General features: G+C 42.0%; 1 pseudogene; it reads left to right on the top strand.

Moving 5' to 3' along the window:
* The first annotated feature begins 1,125 nt into the window (after positions 1-1,125).
* Positions 1,126-1,500, top strand: LOC147436034 (small ribosomal subunit protein uS13z/uS13y/uS13x pseudogene; annotated as a pseudogene).
* Positions 1,501-6,631: the final 5,131 nt, after the last annotated feature.

The following is a 6,631-nucleotide window of genomic DNA, read 5'->3' as shown; positions in this document are numbered from 1 at the left end:
AGGGCTTTGAGGTGTGGTCAACTCAAGCTTCAACTGCACTCTCTCTCTCTCTCTCTCTCTCTCTCTCTCTCCACCAAAAACTAAAAAAAAACTGTTGGAAACAGTCCGCGCCGGACTGTTTCCAGCAGTTTGTTTTTCAATTTTTGGTTGAGAGAGAGGTGTGGTTAACTCAGGTTCTCATCATTTCCCCTAATTTCATTTGTATCCCTCCCTTTGCATCGAGCAACATCTAGCTCTCTCACTCTCTGGAGCCCTGCCTCGCAAAGAAACCAAACGCATAGACACACGCCCAAGGAAGCCTGAACGACATGGAGGGAGATACAGGCTTTAGCTGCTCTCTCTCTCTCTCTCTCTCTCTCTCTCTCAAACAAAAACTGGAAAAAAAAACTGCTGGAAACAGTCCGCAGCGGCGTAGACTGTTTCCAGAAGTTTTTTTTTCAGTTTTTGGTTGAGAGAGAGAGAGAGAGAGAGAGAGAGAGAGAGAGACCGGCGTGGACTGTTTCCAGCAGTTTTTTTTTCAGTTTTTGGTTGAGAGAGAGAGAGACAGAGAGAGAGAGTGTTCTCAGAGCCCCGTCCCGCAGAGTGCCTGCAGGGTCTGAAGACGCTGCAACAACTTGGCGCTCAGGTCACGCGAAGTGCTTCCAGCACTTGGAGGGGATGGATCAAAGATCTGTTAGCGCTGCAAAAGTTGTCTTGATTACGAGCTTTTACAGAGCATCACCATGCCAATCGGCTGTGGTAGGTCGTTAGCAGCCAAGAAAAGCAAATAGCCGACCGAAAATGCTGCAGCAAATTGAGCAACTTGATACAGCGTGAGTTGTTCACCGGAAGGCTGGAAATTTCCTTGCGTTGTGTGAGGGTCGTGTGACAGCAATGGGTGCATACAGCGTGAGAATGGTAAGCCTCTCCGACCCCTGCAAGTATTAGGTGGGACGTGGCTCTCAACTCAACTGCAGATACCACATCCGCGTAGAGCACGAGAGAGAGAGAGAGAGAGTCAGCACATTTTGCATGTTCTCAAAACCAAAGTGGATGGACGGTAGAAGATCATTTTTGCTCTGACATCTATTAAGAGTATCGGCCGACCTTTTGCTAACCTTGTCTGCAAGAAAGCGGTTGTAGACATGAACAAGAGAGCTGTTTGCTCAAGAGCTTGAAAACCTGATGTTTATCGTTGCCAATCCTCGGCAGTTCAAGATTCCTGAGTGGTTCTTGAACAGGAAGAAAGATTACAAGGATGGCCGATTTTTTCAAGTGGTGTGTAATCAACTTGATATGAAGTTGAGAGATGACTTGGAAAGGCTGCAAAAGATCAGGAACCACCGTGGTCTTCGTCATTATTGGGGCTTGCGCGTGCGACGTGGTCAGCACACAAAAACAACCGGAAGGCGGGGGAGGACAGTTGGTGTGTCCAAGAAGTGTTAAGTCAAGGCACTGCAGAGTCTTTAGGATGCAATTCCTAACAGTTTTGATACTGATCTGTGCAATAATATTTTTAGAGTTCAATTAGAGGGCTTCTTCTCTTTATCAGCTGGTATTGTAATTCCATGAGAGCATTTTAAAGTATTCTTGCCTTGAATTACGTATTTGCTGAAGTGAATGATTAACACTTTTGGAATTATTATAAGAGAGAGAGAGAGAGAGAGAGAGAGCGGGAGTGTCAGCATCATTGCAAAAAAAGTCAATCTCACAAACGTACAAACTTCCCCTCTATGGTATATTCAAATAGAAAATTTTCTCAAATAACGTACATTTTTTCAATTTAACTATTTTTATGAATTTTCCAAGCGGATTTTCTCCTTCTCCCCCTCCCTTTTACTAGCTATTCTGAATTTTCAAGATCCAATGCTCACCCAAAAACTAAAAAACGAACCTACTAGAAATAGTCCGTGCCGACATGGACTATTTCGACGCGGCGCAGACTATTTCCATTATGTTTTTTTTTTTTACTAGAGAGAGAGAGAGATGTTTCTCAACTCATGTGCAGTCTAGACGAGAGAGAGAGAGAGAGAGAGAGAGAGAGAGAGAGAGCCGGTATCAGTGTTCGGGGAAAATCAATTTCACAAACGTACAAATTTCAATTTATGTAGATTCAAATAAGAAAATTTTCCAAATAGCATATATTTTTTACAATTTAACTCTTATTTCATGAATTTTTCAAGCGCATTTTCTCCTTCTCCCCCTTTCTTCAACTTGATATTTTCATTTTTCAACATCAAGTGCTTACCCAAAACATTTGTGAGAGAAACAAGTGATAAAAGCGGCTCAAGGATAAGCCGAGGCACACTTTTCTCGAGCACTAGACGACATGGTAGTGACATAATCAAACTTCCAATTTATGTTTGGTAGAGAGAGAGAGGTTTCTCAAATCATCTACAAACCTGAGAGAGAGAGAGAGAGAGAGAGAGAGAGAGAGAGAGAGAGAGAGAGAGAGAGAGAGTCGGCATGGTAGTGGCATGAAACCTCCATAAACTAAAAAAAAAAGGCCCTAAAACAGTCAAGGTGCGAACTGTTTCAGGGTTTTTTTTAAGTTTTTCGAGGTTTGATGCCACTACCATGTCATATCTCTCTCTCTCTCTCTCTCTCTCTCTCTCTCTCTCTCTCCAATCCAAGTAATCCCTTCTACAATTATGACTATGTAGCGTTTGATGTCTAAGGATATTCAAATGTGGACTTATTAGTAATCTTGCCGGAAGGTTCACTAGTCGCTTTAAGAACTGCTTCCCCTGAAATCTAGAAGGGCTGGAGTTGCATTTTTAATATTCAGTGTAGACCTCATTATCTCAATGAAAACTGAATGGACTCCTTATAACTCGGGTCAGTCAAAAATCAACCTACTAATTTTCTAAAAAGTTCCAACTCTTTGTTCTGCAGTTAAGTCTAGATAACTCTTTGTTCTGCAGTTGAGTCTCTCTCCCAACTCTTTGTTAGATATTATTAATCTAGATAACACATAAAGAATTAGCATAGGTGTGTATAATAGTGTGTATGTGCACATGCTATGTCCGTAGTTGATGAGGAGGCGTGGACTAAGATCTAAACTGGCACGGACTGTTTCCAGTATTGATAGAATGCCACATGAGATGCTGCTAATAACAAAGCTCAATGTTTGTGAGAAAGTTGCTCGGTTTTTTCTTTGCTCGGGAATGTTAGCTCGCCATTTGGTAAGACTCCATGTTGACCAACTCATTGGCAAGTAGGACACATTCTTCTAGTAGCCCCTTACAAACCATTTCATTATGACTCTATTTGCTCACGTCAACTTCTAGCATAAGGTCACATGTCTTTATGATGCAATTACAAGTGTACACATGTCAAGGAAGAGACCTCACTTTACCTCCTCTGAGAGGTGCACCTAGCTACCAAACCTTCATAATGCTCACTAGAAGCACTGCGAGCAGTGATGAGGGACCTCCGTATTACTTTATCGGGCCCATTAGAAACATCGAAGCAATCCAAGTTCCCTATGCTAGAACTTGTGTTGTTGCTTGAAAGCACTTGATAAGTGGATCTATAGATGGTCCAATGAAGAGTCAAAATCTTGTATATTGGTTAGAGCACTCCCAACCAAGAGTTGATGCATTCTATTGTTGTATCAAAAAGCGGGTTCAACGTTGATTGTTCTCTATTGAAGGGATTTTTAAGTTGAAATATGTAAGGTGTACATGGTTCCAAAAGTACTTTTTCTTTTTTGCAAGAATCTATGGCATAAATTAACACTTTCATCATGAATTTTGTTTCCATTGCCAATTGGGTAGAGGATGTTGTGCTTGTGCAGTGCTCTGGGTGAGTTTGGAACTATGGCCAGTTTTTTTTATGAGCCCTACACACTTTGGCCAAGAGAATTTGATTGAAACTCTCTCTCTCTCTCTCTCTCTCTCTCTCTCTCTCTCTCTCTCATACACACAAATAGAGGGATACCCACATATAGACTATATGGGTATTTATGTCTTCAGTATTCATTGATCATGAGAGTACACATACAAACACACACATATACATGGTTTAACATTGAGATTGATGAAGCCACCTGTAGAAGGCAGTCTCAGTATCTCAGCAGGCGAGAATTGTCTCTTGGAGGCCGAACAGAGGAGCAATCAATAATTACCACGGCAGTTACTATAGTAACTTCTAGAAGGCTATAAATAGGACCCATTACATGTAATCGGGCTTCTTTCTTCGGAGTCCTTTTTGTCTTAGCCTTTGAGTATTTTTCAAGCTACAATCTCTTCGCCTATAACTCTGTAAACTTTACTACTGTAATCATTGGAGCTTCAAACCATTAAACATTGTACTAACTGTCTCTGAATATGAATCTGAAACTGCAAACACTTTTCGAGTGGTCTAGTCTTTCTCTCATTCCAGTTTACTATTTCAGCTCAGATAACTATTTCAGTCTAGTCTTTGGTCTCTATTTCAGCTTCCTTAACTGAACTAACTACTTACTAGTAGCTCTAAATTCTAACACTGGAATCAGCTATCTGAAGAGATCAGCTCCATTTCCATTTTGGCGATCACAGTGGTTAGAGTTGTTTGCTTGTTGACAAGTGAACTTTGCTCCCAATTAGGATTTCCAGCTGAAGGATGGCACCCAAAACTAGTCATGGCCGAAAACCATCACACCGCGTTGACCCTGTCCCTGAGGAATCAGAACGTGACTCTGATCCTAAGAAGGACCCGGTGACTGAAACTGAGGCTCAGTGTAAGGTGCAATGGAATGAATGTTTGAACTTTTCTCAAGATGAGTGCTCCGAACTATACTCAAGGGTTCCTTTTTCTTATGGAAGGTAGAGCCTTCCGTTCTTTAATGAGAGAGTACAATGGACACAAACAAAGTGAATGGACACTGTGCGTGAAAGTGTATGAGACTGAGAGATAGAGAGAGAAGAGAAATACGACACCACAAATGTTGTAAAACCCTCCTCCGAAGGCCCCACTCTCGTTGGCGAGAGTGGTCTACTATTGATTGCACAAACTCGTACAAATGGATGATTGTGGACTGATGCAGTTCTAGGCTATGTGGAGGTCGACAAACGGAGACGATGAGACCGATGCTGGCTGAAATCTGCTACTCTTTATCTATTGTCCAAAAATGCTAGTGGTTGAAATCTGGTGCAAATCTGCTCCTGTCCCAAAAACGCTAGTGGCTCAACATTGCTGGAACCAAAAACGCTGATGTGGGCTGATGTCTGATCGCTAAAATTCGCTAGTTTTATGCTGTCAAACTACTGAAATCTTTTGATGCTTGGCGATGCTGAAAACGTTATGCGAAAAGGTGGTCCAATGGCGATGAAGTCTTGCCGAAGGAAACGCTAGAGGATGGGAGGTCTTGGCGAGGGTGCTTGGCTGAAAACGCTAGGTATTGAGGTTTGATGGCGAGGATGCCTTGCTGATGAAAAACGCTAGGTGAAGGGGTGTCTCGCGTGGAGGAAAAACACCACCAAGGGGGGAGTTTGCTGAGAGAGAGGGGGGGAGCTTGCTGCCTATGGCTTGTGTTCTCCTTGCTCTTTTGCCAAATAGTGCTAGCCTTGATTTTCTTATATATTATCTTACCCAATTTGCCCTACCTACTTTCCAACAAAAGTAACTTAAATTAATAAGTGAAAAATGTCAAAAATTGGAAAAATAGGTCAAATACACTGGAAAATTCCCCTGAAGGATTCTGATGGATTCTAATGGGAATGCTTATGATCATGCTGTGTGCAACCAGAGGATATGCATCTACACTAAGTGCCTGGGCATGCACGGTCTGCAAACAGACTCACAAAAGTGCCAGAACACTTGCTAATCTAGACTTGACTGGACTGACGGAACCCTTGTTTTATGAAGTAGCTTGTCCACGGACACATAGGGTTGGATGTGTCACATGACATCCCTTCCTTTTCAAAGTGAGGTACTGGTACCGAACTGTATGGTATCAAGGGAGATCGCCAATAGCATCTGGAATCCTGGGGACTCTTCATCGGCCCACTCTGATGTGTGGGTCATGCAGTACTTGAACTTCATAAAGGTCTGCAACGCTTGCTTCTTTGGGCCGTGTTGAAAGTGACACAAAGTCTTATGTGGTTACCTCAATGCTTCAACTTTTTCGAGAGTCATGCTTCTTCCTTCTTCAAGAATCTTCATGGTTGAAAATTCCTGAGACCACTTCCAAAACAAAAACATGAACATACCTATTCTATGTAAAGTGATGGGAAAAAATCTTGTCTTCCTCAAAGACTATGCATGCAATGTAGATGAACAAAGAGACATAGTGTCAAACCATTCACTACACACACGTAAACAATGAGATCGAATCTCGTGTTTTGGATCTAAATCAATCAACTGTGGCAATTCACAATGGAAATGCCCATGCTTGGTGCTCATACTTTCATATGCTCTTTCTACAACTGTGTCGTACCAAGGAAGAGACATGGAATGTGACTTCCGTGAATGCATACTTTTCAACTTTTCATGAATAATCTGCATACATTTGTGCTCATTCATGAGTGAAACTTGCTCAACGTACAATATATCATACCTAGGAAAATGGATCACATAAAGACACTGACAAAAATACAGGAAACGATCACGAATGAAGCACTCGAACAATGCGTGCTGACTAATCATGCGAACACACAGTACTTCCTAT

The sequence above is a fragment of the Adiantum capillus-veneris genome, chromosome 18 (genome assembly GCF_014529385.1).
Source record: "Adiantum capillus-veneris isolate H3 chromosome 18, ASM1452938v2, whole genome shotgun sequence".
Taxonomy (NCBI): Eukaryota; Viridiplantae; Streptophyta; class Polypodiopsida; order Polypodiales; family Pteridaceae; genus Adiantum; species Adiantum capillus-veneris.
This window is presented reverse-complemented; position numbering and strand designations above follow the sequence as displayed.